At 42.6% G+C, this 20,930-nt stretch overlaps 1 protein-coding gene across 5 annotated transcripts in view; it reads left to right on the plus strand.

Annotated features, from left to right (window-relative positions):
- Positions 1–20,930, plus strand: part of VRK1 (VRK serine/threonine kinase 1) — a 108,482-nt gene that overhangs the window by 27,702 nt on the left and 59,850 nt on the right. For 2 of the 5 annotated variants that reach the window (XM_072762264.1, XM_026012553.2), the window contains exon 1: positions 4,503–4,606. The exons of 2 other annotated variants lie outside the window; for them this stretch is intronic. The gene's annotated coding sequence lies outside the window, so the exon portion shown is untranslated. Of the gene's footprint in view, positions 1–4,485; positions 4,607–20,930 lie in introns of those variants that run through there. One more of the 5 variants, XM_026012551.2, reaches the window with a different exon arrangement.

A 20,930-nucleotide genomic window follows, 5' to 3' on the forward strand; every position in this document is an offset into this window, starting at 1 on the left:
CACCAGCCATACACTGTGTTGGTGGTTCTTCCAGCATAGCCAGGCCCTACCCTAAACCATTTTATTAGACCATCTTGTGACCCAAGACTTCCAGGCAAACAGACACTCCTATCAAGCGTGAGATTTCAAGGTCTTAGAGATTATCTCCCAGACACTGGGATGAAGGTCAGAGCTCCTTTTGGGCAAAGTTAAAGTCTTTATTACATGTACTCACAACTGCACCTGCCACCAGAGCAACTGTCTTCTGACAACGAAATAAGACACACGGAATTCGAACATGGTGGCAAAAAATCCCAAGACTCCGTGACTGTGTTGATGCCTCACTTCTGCCTTCAAATCTTCCTAAGGAATCTCACCTGATGGAGCATAATATACATTTAGGGCCCTAAGCACTTAGGGGGTCTGGGAAATGCAGGTTTTAGCTTTGCAGCCTCTGTAGTAGGACGAGGCAGTAGAAGATGGTAGAAACATGTGCTGAGTGACAGTAGCTTTTATCTGTCACTCCTCCCAAGTAGGCTGAGAGCAACCCATCCACCAATATCCTCTGCTGAGAGCTGGCGAACCAGCATCATTGAGAAACCATGCAGTCATTCTTGGAGGTACACACATTAGATTTTCCTGTACCATTAATTTCTTAAAACTTGGGGAAGACAAATAATTATGGTGTCTTGAAAACCAGCTCGGGAGATAGAAACACATGAAATGATGAACGGTTAGTGCACTGCAGGAGGAGTGGTTAAACATTTGGTCTTTGGAGTTGGTTGAAACCTTGGCTTAAAGTCCAGCTGCATCACTTACTAGGTGTGTGACCTTGAGTTGGTTACTTACCTTCTCTGAGCTTTAGTTTCCTTATCTCTGCAGTGGGGGAAGGGGTAGTAATACCAACCTCCAAGGGCTATTGTGAAAATTTCTTGAAATTTTGTTTGCAAAGTATTAGCACAATTCCTGGAAAATACTTGATATAATGAATGGAAGCTGTCATCATCACCATTACCTCCATCATCATCGTCGTCGTTGTTGTCATCATCATTATAAGGATAAGGAAAAGGAGGAGGAGGAGGAAACATTTTCCTAGGCTTTTAAAACCCCCTTTAGACACTTCTGACCTCAGAATAATCTATACTCATCAATTATTGTGTCATTAAATCTAAAAGGACCTGTCTCTACTATTGTGGACGTCACCAGATTAGTTCAATAGACCAACTAGATCAATGTCTGTCACCTTGTCTATGAAGCCTGGCAGAGCAACTGCCTCTTCTTTCTGCGTTCTCACTACGTGGAGTCTGTGTGCCACCAGTTACTCCTTACATCATTAGCTTTTGCAACATCAGCTGTAATATCAGGATGGATATGGTGTCAGACAGCTCTATTGGTCACCAGCAGTGACACTGAACACATCAGTTTGTTTCTCTGGGGCTTTGTCTACTCACCTGGACACCAGGGATCATGTTATTTACCTCTCGGGGTTACCAGGGATAGTTTTCCCAGCACATAATACGTGCTCGAAAAAATCACAGCTCCTGGAATTTGTAGACATGTCTGGCTTTCCCACTGGATTGCAGATTTCTTGAGGACACTGTGCCTGGCACAGGGGAGATGCTCAAAAGTCCTTGCTAAAATGGAAATACCAGCTCTCGGCACCAGGGGCAGGGTACTCAGAAGACCATTGTCTACATTCTACTCTTGCCTCCTCCTCCTTTTCCCTCTTCCCAGGAAGTAATATTTCATTGGGTTGTTGTTAGGTTGCCTACACTGACTAATGACACCCCAGCAGCTTTGTTCCTGGTAGATCAAAGCCCTCTCAAAGCCCTGGGAAGGCAGAGAACTGGTTGGCCCAGGATGATTATCCCCATTCTACGGATGAAAACAACAGAGACCGGGACTCATGCATTGACTCATCAGCAGAACCAGTAACTGCTAGACAGCCTGCCAGGGCAATATTTCCTCTTGGTGGCTATCATATTGAACTTCACAGACCTTTTCTGCCACCGTCTAGCCAAAACCAACATTCTCTCTCTCTTCGTCAAAGTGCTCTGTTGTATTGTTGTTACTTTCTGTGCCTTTGTATGAGGATTACAGGAGCTAGCTGGGCTCCTGGAAATAAAAAAGGGCAATCTGGGGCCTGGCTATCTGACAAATCAATACAGATCCCACACATAGATTTTCGGCTGGTCTGTCTTTCTAGGAAGCTGGAAAGTTTTTGTTCATTGAGCTGAACCCACTTATGGGTCACCCCACTTTATCTATGATGATCTGTCAGCCAGGAACCCCATTAGCTGACTATGACAGCCTTGTGTACAAATCTCTATTCCTGCACTGAAATTATTTCTTTATTAGAAGTTCCCTAATGTACTGGAGCTGTGCATAAAGGGGCAGTGAAAACCATTCTTAGGAGATTCAGGGGGCCTGGAATAATTTAGTCTTTGAGATATTTTTCCTGAATGTATTTTTCCTGAATTTAAGTCCTGAATGTATCTGAAAAAGCACAGTGTCTAACCCGTGGTAGAGGCCCCTTAAACATTAGTTACACCAGAATCCTCAGAGTCCTCAGAGGTTAGCTTATTCCCTGGCTCAGAGTTAGTGCTCAGTAAACATTTGGACTGTGGATGTTTTTGCGTAGATGGCAGGGTTATATGCATGGACCTTTCCTCTTTAGTTCAATTCTTAAGTTCTAAAACCCAGCCATAGCAAGTTATCGCTGGTCAACTTTCTGCACAACCCTGATCTTGATACCAAGCTATCAAATCATCAAAATTCATTGAGGATCTCCTCCGTCCCAGGGGGTGTATCCCCATCTACAGCATTTCAGACACGCTGTCTCCATGACGGCAGCTTGGACTGGTCCCCTGCCATGCTTTGCACTGGTAGGACATCTCAGCATGTGTGGGTGGTGTTGGAGGTGTTAGCAACTGCCTTGGAACATAGCTGCATTTAAGTAGCATTTAACAGTGAGCCATCCAACTGAGGGTGATGTAATCATGAGCTCCAGAAGAAATATGTTCCATTCTCACCTTGGAATACTCCATGTACTGCTGTTGACTTAATTGTGCTTTAAGGACAGCCAATTGTCAACCCAGGGTGGAAGCAGGGAGATTTATTCTGTATGTGTATGGTGAGGTTAGGGGAACATGGTCACAATGTGACAGATAAGTCCTATTCCAAGTCTTCTTAACACACAGATGTGTGTGTGTGTGTGTGTGTGTGTGTGTGTGTGTGTGTGTTTAGAGTCTCTTTTTCTCAATGGATTCTGGGCACATTTTCTTGCTGGGGAATTCCATACCCATGAGATGTGTGAATCTTGAGACCTCTTTACCGACAAATATTCATCAAGTACTCACCTTGTGCACGTGCTTCCTTCAGGGTCTCAACAGAAAGCAGATGACACATTGAGATAAAATGATCTGAGGAGGGTTTATTTGCAAGGAGACTATTAACAAAGGTTTAGGGTTGGGAAGCACAGGAGTGGGGCAGTAACTCCCGGTTCAGAGTAGTAGAGGTGCTAATCTGCAGATCTGAGGAGGGAGGGAGCTGTCATTGCAAGCTGGAGGGGAGGGCCCAGGGGCAGCATCCTTCAAGTGAGGGACTCACCTGGTGGAGGTGACCTTGTCAACAAAGATCCAGGGGAATACCTCATCGCCGACCCTCCTCACCAATATCCTTCTGCCTACGCCTTTGGTGATTTTGAGCTAGAACGTTGTCCCAGTCCGCAGTAAGCTTACAGCTGCATGGATGACGAAGGCTTAGACAGTTTATTGTAAACACAATGGAAACCGTGGCATAAGAGAATTATAGATGAGATGCTACAGAAGGTTAGGTAGACAGTGAAGTAGGCTTTGAAAGACAATTAGGATTTAGATGTAGGACAATCGTTGGGCACAATAATATTAATGCTATCTACTATTTATTGAGCATCTACTGTAGGCAAAGCACTGTCTAAGATCATCTCATTTAATCCTGACAGAAACAGGAAAGCAAGACTCACAGGGGTTAATTAAGTAAGTTGCCTTAGATCACAAAGCTACAAAGTGAGAGAGCTAGGGTTTGCACTGCGGGCTGTTTGCTTCCAGACCCTGGCCATAAGACCCTGAACCAAGCTGCTGGGGGAGCAGAAGGTGGGAAAACGCAAGCCTCAGGAGGCACAGGAGACCCTCAGCTCCCAGAACTTATAGGGCTTCTTTTACACCCAACCCTTTGCAATACACTTATGCAATAAATCAAGCCACTGGCAACACTGGCAATATCTACTCCGGTTCCAACAGCATCGAAGGGTACAGTATATGATGGGACCTACTGGCAGGTAGGAAACCACGCTTGTCTGGAAACCCAGGCGGACACACAGAGAGAGACCCGGATCGCCCTGAGCCTGGGAAAGACTCCATTTCCCAGCATGCAGCGGGAGCGCCGGGCCACAACTCCCGGCATGCCTGCGGAGGCGGCGCGGGCCCCGCCCCGCTCCCCGGCTGCCCCGCCTCCGCCGCCGCCCTCAGCCAATGAGCAGGCTCCGTACTGCGGGGTGTGCCGGGGCCGACGCCGCCGCGGAGTCGCAAGTCGGCGAAAGCGGCGGGAAGTTCGTACAGTGTAGAAGGCGACGCCGCTCCGGCTCGGGGTAGGGAGGCCGCGGGCAGGCTTCCGGGAGCGCGGGCGCCGAGCGAGGGGCTGCGGCCGGGCGGCCTGGCGCTGGGCCGGCTTGGGGCGGCGGGGCGGCCGGCGGCCGTGACCTCGGGCGGCGCCGCGGCGCGGGCGTCCCTTCCTGCCGCTTCCCCTCGGGCCCGGCGGCGGCCCCGGCTTCCTGCACCTGCCGCACCCCCCCCCCCCCCCCCCGCCCCGGCCCAGGCTCAGGCCCAGGCCCGGGCCTAGCTGCACGCGCGCGCTCCGACCTCCCCGCGTCCTGGGCGCTCGGGGCCGGGTCTGGGGAAGGACCCGCCCGGCATCGCGAAGCTCCCATTCGGGAGGGGAGGCACCGAATGGAAAGAAGCAGGTGCTGCAGTTTGCAGACCTGATACCGGGACGGGCGACTGGGCCAGGGTGACGGGGGGAGGGCGGGCGGGCATCCCTGAGGAGGTGACGCCTGACCTGAGAGCCGGGCGGGGGAGAAGGAGCCTGCCCCCACCGCCCGCCCGGCTCCGTCCCCCCCACCCCCGCCTGGCTCCAACCCCCTGCCTGGCTCCACCCTCCCCCGCCCGGCTCCATCGCCCCCCCCCCCCCCCGCCGTGCCCGGCTCCATCCCCCCCTGCCGGCTTCATCTCCCCCCCCCGCCCGGCTCCGTCCCCCCCCCCCGCCTGGCTCCACCCACTCTGCCCGGCTCCATCCCCCCCGCCTGGCTCCACCCCCCCTACCCGTTTCCTTCCCCCCCCCCCCCCGCCCGGCTCCATCCCCCCCCCGCCCGGCTCCATCCCCCCTACCCCCGCCCGGCTCCACCCCCCCCGCCTGGCTCCACCCCCCCCCCGCGTCCATCCCCCCCTGCCCGGCTCCATCTCCCCCCACCCCCGCCCGGCTCCATCCCCCCTACCCCCGCCTGGCTCCACCCCGCCCCCCCCGCGTCCATCCCCCCCTGCCCGGCTCCATCTCCCCCCACCCCCGCCCGGCTCCATCCTCCTCGCCTGGCTCCACCCCCCCTACCCGCTTCCTTCCCCCCCACCCCCTCCCGGCTCCATCTCCCCCCACCCCCGCCCGGCTCCACCCCCCCCCCCGCCCGGCTCCATCTCCCCCCACCCCCGCCCGGCTCCACCCCCCCCCCCCCCCCCGCCTGGCTCCCCCCACCCGGCCCGGCTCCATCCCCCACCGCGTCCATCCCCCCCCTGCCCGGCTCCATCTCCCCCCACCCCCGCCCGGCTCCATCCCCCCTACCCCCCGCCCGGCTCCACCCCCCCCGCCCGGCTCCACCCCCCCTCCCGGCTCCATCCCCCCCCCATAGCATTCGGGGCCCGGGAACCCCCAGGTCGGAGACAGGCCCCCCTGCCAAGCTGTCGGTGTCGGGGCAGGCCGTGCCGGAGCTGCCCTGGCGGGCACGGTGCGAGGCGGCGGAGCTCCGAGGGCCCTTCAGGTCCCAGATAAAGCCCCTCGGTGCGCTGCGCTCGGTGCCTCCTGCGGCTTCTCTCCGTGGCCCACACGTAGCGTCCTTAGGGATGCACGTGCGTGAGGGCAGCGCGCTGCTCTAACCACCGCCCGAGGAGTTTTGGGCTCTGGTCTCCAAACTTAAAAGATCTTAGGTGGTGATGTAGTTAAATCCCGGGCAGTGAGAGGCAGACCCTAGGTTCCTTTTTTTTTTTTTTTTTCCTTTTTTCCTTTTCCTTTTTCTTTTTTCTTTTTTCTTTTTTTCTTTTTCCTTTTTCTTTTTTTTCTTTTATTTTTACTTTTTACTTTTTTCTTTTTCTTATTCTTTTTTTTTTTTAAGACCCTAGGTTCCTTTTGAGGCCATCCCTTCTTCAACTTTCTTCTTTGTCAAGCGACTACTTTTTTGTTTTCTTTGTATGGGCCCCCCCCCCCCCCATCTCCCTCTCTTGGAACGACTTGGAAAATCCTAGTTTTGCTCTTGGGGTGGTGGTTTCGGGGAGCTTTTGAAGAGCCTCATTAATTCTTTTTTTTTTTTTTAAACTAGAATGGTCTGTCTGTTGTGTCTGAATTCACAAGGGGGAAAAATGTCCCCATTTATTTTTTCAAAGTTCAGAATCAAGACGCCTTTTTACGATATGCGGAGCAGATCTTGGGGTGGGGAGGAGATTTTAATCTACAGTTTTAAAGCAATTTCGGAAGGAAGCGGGGGTTCTTTATATCATCATTTTATTTAGATTATGCTGTTCAAAGTGGCGTGTAGTAATTGGAATTAAATTTCTGGATAGATAAGGTTGTGTTCATCTCCCCATAGAAGGGAATGTAACTTAAGTAGTCACCTAATAATAGCTTTCTCTGCTGAAGCGATCACAGATGGTTATTCTCTGTGCATCTCAACATTGCTGATCCGACTCTGTTTTAATACAGTAAAACAACCTGAACTTAATAACAAGAAACTTACATGAAGTATCACTGGTAAATTTAGTGCTAGTATCTGGTACAGATATCAGGTTTATAGGGTACTGGCTTCTTGTTTAGTACTGCAAAAATTGTAAGAGGGTATTTGTTAAACAAATGGGATAATGGAGTAATGTGTCAAGCATAGAACCTGGCATAGAATAAGTTACTAAGTGCCCAGGAAATGGTTCTGTGGAAAGCTTAGGCTAAGTCTTATTCCAGGATGCAAATATATATATAAAAACAGCAGTACATTCCAAATGTTGACAGACCCTAAAATCTCTTAAATAGGCCACTTTTTTTTTTTGTATTTGAGAACTAATGTGAAATAGTAAACATATAAGTGAATGTATTAGATGTGTAGAAGAGAAAAAAAAATAAGATTTTTATTTTGACAACTATGTATTTTTGCCTTAAAGTCATCCCTGGTAGGATACGGTGTACTGTGAATAGAATTTTGATTTGAAAAATAAAATTTTGAAAGTATTTTTGATTTGAAAAATAAAACTTACTGGAAGCTTTAAAATTCACCTTATAGCAAATGAAGGGTGAGTCCTGAATTTATGCAAATGGGCAAGTGCAGATAACGCCATGTATCAGGCAGTGAACCTAATGGGAATTAAGTGCTGCCTCGGTGTGTGTGGGTAAGGTTTTCATGCAAATTGTTCTTGATGGGTTATGAGAATGGATTGGTAACTGACTGGGACTGGAGGGTATTTTTTGGAGTGGTAGGATATTTTTCCGTGCTTGCCGAGGTTATTTTTCAGAGTAGGGCCGAAATGGATTCATTTATTCACCAGATATCACATGCCTGCTTACTGTGTGTCAGGACCTGGGCTAGGTACAGTCTGTTCTTGCCATTGGAGTATTTTGTGCAAACACGTTTTCTTTGTTTTAAATTAATGGAGGTCATTCTTTTTGATTTCAGTTGGCTGGCATTCAGTGCACAAGAAGCCCGTATATGTATAGGACACATTTGAAAAACTACACTATTATTGATACAATTTAGAAAATATGGAATTTTTAAGAAGCTATAACACTAATTCAGAAAGGTGACAATCCTGACAAAGCGCTTAGCTGGGATATGTTTGTATTCTAGAATACGTTTGGCCCCTTGACTGAAATTCCTGTGAATACGTTGCTACTAGGCACTGTAAATAGGGGAGGAGGGCTGTGCCCTTTAACTTTTCTCCACTTTGGTTTCTGAATTCTATTTACCTAGCATTGAGGTTGCTGTTTTGAAGTAATTTCATGCACTTTCCCAACTATGCCTGTGTTATATCTCTGCGCTCAAACCAAGTACAGTCTACTACTCTTGTTCTGGATGACTTATGGGCAGCCCTTTCAAAAAGGAATACTCCCAGGACGCCTGGGTGGCTCAGTGGTTGAGCGCGTCTGCCTTGGGCTCAGGGTGTGATCCCAGGGTCCCGGGATCGAGTCCCACATCGGGCTCCCCAGAGGGAGCCTGCTTCTCCCTCTGCCTGTGTCTTTGCCTCTCTCTGTGTGTGTGTGTGTGTGTCTATGAATGAATGAATGAATGAATAAATAAAATCTTTAAAAAAAAGGAACACTCTAGAGAGCCTAGATAAGAGCTTTTTAATATTCATCAAAAATTACTAATGATAAACTACTTAGTAGTACCATTCTCCAGTAAATTTATTAAGAAATTTATTAGCCACAGCAATCTTTATTAACTTGGAAAAATACAGTGTGAATCATATTGTTTCTTTATTCTTCATGTAGACACATGTATTTTGATGATTCTTTGCAGTAACTCCTCTATCTCTCCATGGATTTCTGGCTCATTGGATGGGAACCAGTACTCTAGGATTTGAAACTTAAGTTAGACACTGTTCACACTGGCTAATATTTAGGATGAATTTTAAACATATGTACATATTAAGATATATACATTAAGTGGGATGGTGTAGTAGGTGGAGTCATATAATTAAATTGCAAGGTTGTTAGTTGGGAGATTAGGAGTGTTCTGTCCTATACCTTTTAAGCAAATAGCATTTCATTGGAAAGACACATTTGTTTTACGACTTCACTATCTAGTTGGTCCCAAAAGGGACTGAGGGACAGGAAAGTTATTAGGAACAAGGACAGCAGAGTATGTCCCCCTCCCACCCCGCACCTGCCCCCGCACTCTTTTGGGGAAGTTAGAGTTCTTTCTGTGCATTTATTTCATCTCTTTGCAGACTGGCTGTCTTCCTGATGTTTGCATGTGGATGTCTGCTTCACAGCTAGCTCCTTGTTTCAAGAACCCCAAAAGAGACTCCATTATCCATCTTTATCAATTATATTTAAAATTTTTAAAACTCATGAAGTTAGAAATCTCACAGCTAAGATAACCTCAGCTTTATTTCAGATTAATTGCTTTTCTCCAATTGTTTTACCAAGTTACAGCTGAACAAGTGCCATTGTTTGATAATACTATGTATAAATGCATTGTGAACACATTTCATAATACTAAGAGTTGGAAAGTGCCTAAACAACTTCAGTCTTCACAGGCTATGTCTGGAAGACATAGAAACAAACTTGTACTGTTTCTGTTGGCAATATTGCCTCTTTTTTCACTTCTTATTGCAGTTTATAATATGGCAACTGAACTAGCAACAAAGGGATTATGTCTAAGTATAAATTGTTAGAGGTAATAAAAAAGTCTATTATTTGGGGATCAAGATAAAGGTTTTAAAAATTCACTTTTTATAAACTAAGCTCAGGTTATGACATTTAAGAGGCTTAATCTTACTGGTTTTTTGGGCCTTCAGCGCATATTTTAGAAATTGTGACTTTCAAATTTACATTACCTCTCATTGCTACTGTTAGGAATGTAGAATGGTTCAGCTACTCTGGAAATGAGTTTGGCAGTTTCTTAAAAGTTAAACATACACTTAACAATAACACTCTTGGGTATTTTTCCTAGAGAAATGAAAACTTACTCACTAGAAGACCTGCATGTATGTTCATGACAGCTTTGTTTATAATAGCCAAAACCCCAAGACAACACCTGCCCTTCAGCGGGTAAATGGTTAAGTAAAATGTGGTCTAGCCATATAATGGAACACCCACTCATAATAAAAAGGAAGAAGACTATGGACATGTAACAGTTTGGGTGGAGCTTAAAGGGCATTGTATTGAGTGAGGGAAAAAAAGCCAGTCTCAAAAGGATGTGTGACTGTATCATTTTGTTTTCGTAGTATTCTTGAAGTGATAAAATTGTAGATATGGAGAACAGATCAGTTTCAGGGCTGGGGGGTGGTTTGTTAACTGTGAAGAGGTGGCACAAAGGAGTTTCTGTGTAGTAACAGTTCTGTATCCTGATTGTTGTGATGGTTGCACAAATCTTTACACATGATGAACTGTCCTAGGACTATATATACACACATAAAAATGTAAAAACTGAAATTTAACGGAATAGTTTGATTACCAATACTGTATCACTGTCAATTTCCTTGTTTTGATAGTCCAGTGCTTGTCCAGTGAATGTGGCACAACCACATTTCATTTAACCACATTTCATTAACCCACGGAAGGAGCTGTGGATTGTTTCTAGTTTTTGACTGTTACACACAAAGCTACTTTGAGCCCAGTTCAGGGTTGTTTTTTTTTTTTTTTCTTTTTCTTGATTTATTTTAGTTGACACAATGTTACTTTAGTTTCAGGTGTACAAAAGTAATTTGTCGTGTTTAAGTATTCCGCTACCTGCACCAGATAGCTACCATCTGTCAGGCTACATCGCTGTTACATTATTAACTATATTCTTTACATTGTACCTTTCCTGTGACTCATTTTATAACTGGAAGCCTGTATTCATATACAGGTTTTAGCGTGAATATAAGTTTTTATTCTTCTAGGATAAATGCCTAGGAGTGCGAATGTTGGGTTGTGGGGTAAGTGAATGTTTAACTTAAGAAACTGCCAAACGTCTCCACTGTAGCTGTACCATTTTACAGTCCTATCATCACTCTATGAGAGATGCAGCTTCATCACATTCTCGCCAGCATTTGGGGTTGGCAGTGTTTTTTATGTTAGCCATGATAATAGGTGTGTAGTAGTATCTTATCATGGCTTTCATTTGCATTTCCCTAGTGGCTAATGATGTTGAACATCTTCTATCTTTTTTGGTACTTCTCTATCTTTTTTGGTGACTTGTCTATTCATATCTTTTGCCCATTTTGTGATTGGATTGTTTTCTTACTGTTGAGTTTTGAGTGTCCTTTGTATATTCTGAATACAAGTGCTTTGCCAGGTAGGTGATTCTCAGTCTGTAGCGTGTCTTTTCATCTGCTATACTGTCTTGTAGTCCAGACGTTTTTAATTGATGAAGTCTAACTTATTGATGTATGGAGTGTGTTCTTGGCATCATGCTGTCTCAGAACTCTTTGCCTAATCCTAGGTCAGAAAGACACTTAAAATTTTATCCCTTATATTTAGATCTGTGATTCATTTTGGGTTAATTTTTGCACAGGATGTGAGATTTAGGTCTTAGTCTTTGTTTTTCTTTTCTTCTTGCCTATGGATGTCCAACTGTTCCAAAACCATTAGTTGAAAAGACCACCCTTGCTCCATTGAATCATAGTTTACCTTTATAAAAAAAAAAAAATCAATTGGCCATACATGGTAAACTGCATATCAGAATGAAGGTAGGAAGTGAGTATGCAATGAAGTATGAAAATTAATACAGATTTAAGAAAGTATGACATGACTTGAGTCTAAAAAAGTATGTATGGATTTGAGGGGAAAACATTTTAGAGAATAGCATGAGCAAAGACAAGTCCTAGAAAAAATAAAACTGGCTGTTTTGGGGAGCAGGCGAGTGAAGGGGAGGAGGGAGATGAAGGATAGTTGCATCATGAATGTAACTGTTGACTAGATTATAGTCTCTAACTGGTTGTAGTTTGCTAGTATGGGTTCTTGAGCAGGAAAATGATAGAGTCAAAATGGCATTCATAGAGGTTGTTGTAAGCCCTGTGTGGCGGTAACAGGTTCACAGGAAGAACAGGGTATAACCATGGCCTTTGACTTAGCTCTTTGTGTCACAGATGTCTACTGGAAAGCTCGAAAAGTGGTATAATGTCAGAATATTAAGTTCCTAGTATTTTCTGGAAGAATTATGGTAGATTTCAGGCTTTTGCCACTGTTTTTGGCAAAGAGAACTCTGCTGCACTTCCAGACTCTCTTAAATTAATGCTACTTTCAGTATATTTTACGTGTGGGAAGAAGAATAGTTTCTGTTGACTCATTGTTGACATGGTTGATGTTTCTTATCAAGCCTGAAGGTCGTAGAGGTGAGCACCTGAAATGGTGAAAGCATAAAGAGTTAATAAATTGGTTCAATGAGGGAAGTTAATGGTACCGCCTTTATTTATCACGGCAGAGAGGGTTATTCTCTCAGTGTGTCCTGCTGCTTGTCTAGGAAGAACTCTACAGAGGATGCGGGCCAGCTGTCTTTCTGAGTAACTGAGGGCTAAACATGGACACATGTTTCCAATTGCAGCATTCAGGACAAGTCTAAGGCCAGAATCTGGAAGAATTTCCAGACAATAAGAACATTAGGTTTTTCACGCAAGCCATGCGAAACATCTTTAATGTCAGAATAGGAACCTACATGTACTTTGAGAACATTTTGCTCTAGTCAGGGGGCTGTGACAGGGACAGGCCTTGAGTCCTTATTTATTAATTTGTGACCCAGATTATTCGTTTTTTGTTTTGTGTTCTTAGCACCCATTTCATTTCTTGATTTCTTTCTCTGAACAAATTATACTTTTTCCCCTGTTCATCTGTGGAAATCTCTTTTTGGTTTCTGCTTTCTTTCTTGCATTTAAAAGATTATCTTGGATATTGATTGAACTTCTGTCATTTAAAAAATAATCACCCAACAAATAGAACGTAATGTCAGGCAAACTGCTAAATATCAATGCATTTCTGCTTTTTTGCTTAGAACATGGAAAAGCATGTCAACCCATTTTTTAAAACAATGATGACTTCTTGAGCAAGGATTTACTGCCTTAAGAGATCACTGTGACGTGTGTTAATGAAAGATTGGCAGTGTGAAAAGCTTTAGCGCAACTGCTTGTCTTCAAAGTACCTTTCCTATTTGATTTAATTTCTTCAGTCTGATTCTTTTCTACCAGTCTAGATCTTTTTCCCACTAAAATGTTGAGACTGACCAAGAAATATTTCATTTGTGATTGCAACCCTTCAGTATTATCACAGAGATTTTTTTTTTTTCTGCAGAAGAGCAAGCTCTTACCGTGCTATGCAAGCTGCCCATTTAAAACTATCATTGCTTGGCACCTATGCCCTAGTGACAGTTTGACCAACATGTGAGCAGGCACATTGCCATCCCGACAGATGGGCGGGAGTATAGGCAGCCAAGAAACCATGTATCTGCATCTAGTGTGTTTGTTAAGGGCAGGATTCCCAGTCGGGGATGTTCAAACGTCTGTCCATCCTGAGCTTTCACGCCTCTGGATAAAGGGATGTCATCATTAATTTCAGCTTCTGACTGAGATTCCATGGGTATATAAGAGCTTCTTGGCTCTTACCAAAGTAGGCAATTGGGGACAATCAGGATAATTGTTCTCTCCTTCATCACAGGACTACTTCAAATAATCCTTTCCTCTTTCTTCTAGCCAGCAAGGTTTGCAGTGAGTGCAAACCTGTTCAGACATTGTCCCAATACTTCTAGAAGATGTGCTGCTTCATTTGTTTTCTGGTGTACAGAGGCTTTGAAAGTCATCTAATGTTTGTGCTTTGGACAGCGATGTATATGATTGAGGTCAGGTAGCTCTCAGTTCACATGTTAACCACTGTATGACATTAGAGCATCATCCTGATTTTACCATCAGATCAAGGTAAAATAATGCATATATCAGGGTGGCTGTGAGAACGAACTGGGAGATGTGTATCTGAATTACTTGGTATAACACCTGGCCCACAGTAAGTGTTTATCATCTTCACTATCATCATTGTTGCTTTAACATACTGAAGATATTTTTCTTTGGAGAATTATTTGAAACAGGAAATCTTTTTTCTGCTCATCTCCCACCATTTTTGAAAGTCATGGAATGTCCATAAGTACAGTGTCTGGTCTATAATGGAATACTTCCAGTGACAGGGAACTCACTACCTCTGGAGCAGGTTTTTCATCCATGGCACCAGAGACATTTTAGATGGATCATTCTTAGTTGGGGGAGGGGTTCTCTGAATTATAGGGTGTTTAGCAGCATCCCTGGCCAGTGGGGACAAAATCATCCCAGATTGAGGATCACTGTTCTAGAGATAGTCTATCTTGTTCTTAATCAAGTTTTGACTGTTAATAAGCTTTTTCTTCTATTGAGTGGAAACCTTCATTATTTCTCCTATCCGGTTCTGTCTTTTGGAGACACCAAAGTAAGCGGCATCTCTGTTGTGTAACATCCTTTCAAGTACTTGGTCATCAGGTTTTCTCAGTCTTCCTGAGTTGAGACATCTCCAGTTCATTAGCTATTCCTTACAAGGCATGATTTCATGGCATTTCACACATTGGTGGCTTTCCTTTGACTTAATTCCATTTTTAAACTGTAGTGTTTAGGATTGAATGCAGTACTCTAAGGCTGATTAGTAAAAAAATAGAGTCACATTTTTGTTTTGGATACATCATTTTTCTTCTAGTAGTGTAGGGAAGAATAATACCTCTCTACATACTATATTCTTATTATCAGCTTGTTGACCACATCATACATCAAACTTGGGTGATGTTGAGTAGATATGTCTAAGCTGTATCTTTTTTTTTAATAAAGATTTTACACATTTATTCATCAGAGACACACACAGAAAGAAAGAGAGAGAGAGAGAGAGAGGCAGGCAGAGACATAGGTAGAGGGAGAAGTAGGCCCCTTGCAGGAGCCTCATGTGGGACTCAATTCCTGGACCTGGGAACACACCCTGAGCTGAAGGTAGATGCTCAACCACTGAGCCACCCAGGCATCCCTAAGCTGTATCTTTATCCTATTCTTAGGCATTTGTTTTGGGGTCCAAAATGGGAGCTTATGTTTATGCTGTTAAATTTATTGGATTTAGCTAACTGCAGTATTAATTCTTGGTTGACTCAGAAGGTTCTTCTAAAAGAAAGAGTAGGTGATGATGCCATCAACAAAGATTGAAAATACAGGAGCAGGGGCCATGTGTTTGCATGTGTGTGCATGTGCGCATGCAGATTGAAGAGGGAATTGAAGATGGAAGCCTGGTGAACCTCCATATTAAGAGGCATCTGGAAGAAAGGAAGGAAAAAAAGGTTTCCAAGGTTAGGGTGGGCAGAAGGTAGGATGAAAATGAGAAGAATGTCTTGGAGGCTGGAGTGACTGAAGTACTGTGGTAAGTACTTGAATACAAAATAAACAGGACATGGTCTGCTTTCTCTGCTCATTTGTATTTCCCTGTCATCTAACTGTTCAGTTAATGGCACTATCTAGTCAGTTATGCCTGGAAAATTAGTTATCCTTCATATTTTCTTCACAGTCTCACATCTATTTGAGTTATCATGTTTTACTGAAAATTTTTTTTCCACCTGAAGTATAGCACATACTGGAAAAAGAATGCAAATATCAAGGATCTAGATCAGCGATTTTTTTTTCTTTGAACAAAGTGAACACACTAAAATCACCACCACCCAGAGCAAAGACATTCACTATTCCAGCTCTCCAGATGCCCTTGTTGTGCCTTTTCCAGTAATCACTCCCACCTAAGGTAACCGCTGTTCTGACTTCTTTAACTATAGCTTCGTTTTGTTCACTAAGAGAAATTATACCATATATAGTCCTTTTTCCCAAACTTCTTTTATGTGGCATTGTGTCTGAGGTTCATCTTTGCTGCATGTAGATCGTTGTTTTAGCTCTGTTGTTCTGTTGCTCTGTTGTTCTGTGTTACTGCATAACACATTAGTTTTGGGTTTTGATAACTGCATAACACACCACTCTAAACTTGGTGGGGTAAAACAGCACCATTTTATTGGCTCATGGATTCTGTGGGTTAGGAATTTGGTGGGTATAGCTTGTCCATGCTCTACAGTGGTTGGGGTCTAGAATCATTTAGAGGCTCCTTCACTCACATGCATGATGCCTCAGCTGGGATGTCTTGAAGATGATTGTCTGGGATTGTTGACCACAGCACCTACATGTAGAATTCTCCACTAGGCCTGTTTTTTTTTTTTTTTTAAAGATTTTATTTATTTATTCATGATAGTCACAGAGAGAGAGGCAGAGACATAGGCAGAGGGAGAAGCAGGCTCCATGCAGGGAGCTTGACGTGGGATTCGATCCCGGGTCTCCAGGATCGCGCCCTGGGCCAAAGGCAGGCGCTAAACTGATGCGCCACCCAGGGATCCCAGGCCTGGGGTTTTTGCAGCATGTCAGCTGGGTTCCCAGAGGAAGCTTCCTGAGAGTGACTTCTCCTTGAGAGTCCTATAACATCACTCTACTATACTGTTGGTTGAAATAGATACCAGCCTGCCTGGATTCAAGAGGAAGGAACATAGACCTCGTATCTTTCTGGGAGAGGTGTCAGAATTTGTGACCATTTCTAAAAATCACAAATTATATACCACAGTTTATCTACTGTATTGTAGATGAATTTGAGTAATATCTACTTTGGTGCAGTTATAGAAAATGCTGTTGTAACCATTCTTGTACCTATCTTTTGGTTCACATATATATTCATTTTAGTTGAGTATATAAGAGTAAAACTATTGGCCGTAGAGCTTATGTATCTTCAGCTTTGATGGATAGATGCTGCCAGACAGTTTTCCAAAGGGGTTGTATGAATTTATACTTCTATTAACTATGTATGTGAGATCTCATTGCTCTGCAGTCTTGCCTCTACTTGATACTGTCATTTAAACATTTAGAATTTTTTTAACCATTCCGTGGTTGTGTAGAAGATCTCAATGTGATTTTATTAAAGATTTTATTTATTTATTCATGAGAGACACAGAGAGGCAGAGACATAGGCAGAGGGAGAAGCAGGCTCCCTGCAGAGACCCCAATGTGGGACCCGATCCCAGGACTCTGTGATCACAACCTGAGCCAAAGGCAGGTGCTCAACCACTGAGCCACCCAGGGGTCCCCTCAATGTAATTTTAATTGGCATTTCCTGGATAAACAATTTGAGCACCTTTTTATATACTTGTTAGCCATTTGTTTATCCTCCGTTGCAGACTGACCAAGTTTTTTTGCCCATATTTGACAAACTGGGATGTCATCTTATTGAAATATTGGTCTTTGTACATATTCTGGATATGAATTTTGTGTTGAATATATGAATTGTAAAAATCTCTTCCTATCCTATGGCATAGCATTTCACTCTTGTAACATGTCTTTTGATAAACTAAAATTCTAAATTTTAATCAGTTCCATCTTACCAATCTTTTCTTTATGGTTAGTGCATTTTGTGACCTGTTTACTTTTGCTACCCCACAGTCATGAAGATTTTTTTTTTTTATGTTATCTTCTACTGGTTTTATTATTTTACCTTTCATATTTAGGTCTGAGTTTCCAGGAATTGATTTTTGTGTGTTGTGAGGTAGGGAGATCAAGATTCCCGCCTCCCCCCCATATGTGTACCCATACCAGTAGTAGCAGGTAGCATTGGTCAGGTAGACACAGCTGGGAGTTAGGGTTCCTATATTCCTAGCCTTAATCTACCTTTCATGCACCTTCTGAACTGGGCTTATTATTAAACCCTTCTGGCTTCAACTTCATCTGTAAAAGGAAGGATTTGAATGAAATGTTTTCTGATTTTCAGTCTGGCTCTCATTTGTTAGATCATTCTATCTAGTTTGAGAGTGTTATTTAGGTTTGTTAGACTCTACTTAGATCTGAATTCTATCTGATATATTTATGATAATCTCCCAGCTTTCTGCTATCGCCAGTAGTGATGAGTATGCCATTTAGATCTTCATCTAAACTACTGATGAAACACAGCTTTTTTGATCACGTTGGCAAGTCCCTGCCCAAACATGGTCTTCTGATCTTCTTGGTATGCTTTGTCCTTTGCCAGGAACTCATTATTCTGTTTTAGTAAGCCGTAGTTCATGATACCAATTCAGTCTTTGAAAGCCTTGTGCTATCTTGTCTCTTACTTCAGTTCCTACTTGAATTTTTAAGAGTCACAGATACAGTGTAGAGTTTCATGAATCATCAGAAGTCGATCATGACCAGTGCGCTCTAATTTCTGCAAAGTCTCCCTCTACTTGAATTTTTAAGAGTCACAGATACAGTGTAGAGTTTCATGAATCATCAGAAGTCGTTCATGACCAGTGCGCTCTAATTTCTGCAAAGTCTCCCTTTAGAGCGTCTTGCATATGTGCTCCTGGAAAGTGGTATACCTTTGAATATCAGGTTTACGCACTATAATTGTGCCCTAAGCAGAGTAGTGAGGAACTATCTGGATGATAGAACAGGAAATCTGTCATTTGCTGGTTCATTTGTGTTTGTAGAGGCCTGCTTTGGGGTGACTTCTGCCCTTCTTTCAGAAGGTAAAGTTTTGTTTCCACAAAACAGTGTAATTCCAGTATAGCATTATTGTTCCTTCTTTTATTATCTTTGATCTCACATTTTTCTTCTCATTAACTTTTTAAAACACCTTTATTGAGATGTAGTTCACAAAACCTATGATTCACTCATTTAAGGAGTATTGTTCTGTGATTTTTAGCATCTCCCTGGGACTACAACTATCATCATCATCTAATTGTGCAATATTTTCATCAACCTTAAAAGAAACCTCCTACCCATGACAAGTCACTCCATTCTCTCTTCACTTCCCACAGCCCTAGGAAACTATTAGTCTTTTTTTTTTTTTTTTGTCTCTATAATGCTTATTTTGGAAATCTTACATAATTGGAGTTGTAAAATATGGGGTCTTTTGTAACTGGCTTCTTTCACTTAGTATAATGTTTTCAAGGCTAATCTATGTTGTAGCAGGTGTCAGTACTTCTTTTTATTCCTCAGCAATATCCCATTGTATGGATAGGCCACATTTGTTTACTTATTCATCTGCTGAAGGGCATTGGAGTTTCTTCCATGTTTAGACTGCTATGGATAATACTGCTATGAACCTTATGTACAAATTTTTGCATAGATGTATATTTTAATTTCCCTTAAGTATGAACCTACCAGTAGGATTGCCATGTCATAAGGTAAGTTCTGTGTTTAACTTTTTAAAGAACTGCCCAATTGTTTACCAAAGTTGACTGTATAATTTTACACTTTTGTAGCACTGTACGTGGATTCAGATTTCTCCAAATACTCACCAGTACTTGTTATTGTGTCTCTTTTTGTTTGTGTCTTTGTGAGTGTGAAGTGGTATCTCACTGTAGTTTTGATTTTCATTTCCCTAATGACTGATGCCATCGAGCACTTTTTTGTGTGCTATTGGCCATTTGTACACCTGTTTTGGAGAAATGTCTGTCTAAATCCTTTGCCCATTTTTAAATTGGGTTGTCTTTTTATTATTTTAACGTTCAGTCTGATTTATTTTCAACTAGAAATATTTTTTTGCCTTGGTTCTCTTTCCTTTGTTTTTCATTCATTTTGTTCAAGGACCATTCATTCTTTCTATAGTAAGCCAGAGGATTAAGAGGGTTTTCAAGCCTTTTGCATTCTCTTGGCAACAGCTTCCCTTGGCAACCTACATAATTGTGGAATACCTTAGACTGGAAAATGTACATCTCCTGATTACTGGAATAGATCCTTTATAGTTCATACTGATTCTAAAATGAACCATGCTTCTTTCCCTGCAAATCAGTAGGTAAAACTCCAAGCTTAGACTTTAATCCAAGTAATTTTACAGGTGAGGTAAAAAGACCTGGAGAAGTTGGACCATGTTTGGGTTCACAGCAGGTAGACCTGGAACATGGTTTTAATTCAGCCCATTCTTAAGAAAAATGTTGGTTTCTCACAAAGTGACAGCTTCATGTTAGACTTGGGATACCAGGGTTAGACAGGGTCCCTAACTTCCAGATTCTCACAAAATATGTCAAAAGAGAGAGTGACATATATGCAATTAATGGTAATACAGTGTCACTACTGTGACATTTGGGCAAGGGTGTAGAGTCTAGTGCTCGTAACACCACTTAGTGCTGAAATTTTCACTTTACTTTCTTTTGCATGTAGGCAAAATTAGATTTTTGAGTAGTTGATTTTGTCTGGACCATTTAGTAAAGAATGGTAACAAGAGTGCCATCATTCACATGCTGAGATTGCAAACATACTTTAGAATATTGGGGGATTTACAATGGAATCTGAAGATAGTCTCATCAAGTACACTGTTTTTATACATATATTATTAACTGTTTCTTCAAATATTCTGCAGTGGTTCATTACCTTTTTCCCCCCTGAATTTGTGTCAATATTTTATATTAAAAAACAACAGCTAAAAACTTCTTTCTGAAGATACATCAGTGATTTATTTCATTACTTTTTTTTGTTCTTTTGATCTTTGGAAATCATTCTTTTTATTCAGCAGAGTTGGGCTGGGTATTTATAGAAACTTGGGAATATATTTCTGTTTTATCTTTTATACTGTTTTAATGGCATTTGTAAAGGTATTAGATTGTAATATTAAAGTGAATATTTTACCACCTTAGGACTTCTTGTTTCACAAATGATTTATTTTGTAGCATATACTCTTTTTTAATGCTGTGTTAAATAACAAAAAGGCATTTCTGCAAAAATTATATTTTCCATATGTGTGTTTTGAATATTGGTTGGTCTTACTAACTTACTGGTTCTAAAAGCCATGGACAAATTATTTAACTTCTCTTCTTCCCAGTTTTGTTATATGCAGTCAGTATAATGTCACCTATGTTTTATGCTTATTCTAAGAGTTAGAGATAGTGATTTAAATTAGCCAACGTAGAGCCTGCCATATAGGTGCTT

The sequence above is a fragment of the Vulpes vulpes genome, chromosome 6 (assembly GCF_048418805.1).
Source record: "Vulpes vulpes isolate BD-2025 chromosome 6, VulVul3, whole genome shotgun sequence".
Lineage (NCBI taxonomy): Eukaryota > Metazoa > Chordata > Mammalia > Carnivora > Canidae > Vulpes > Vulpes vulpes.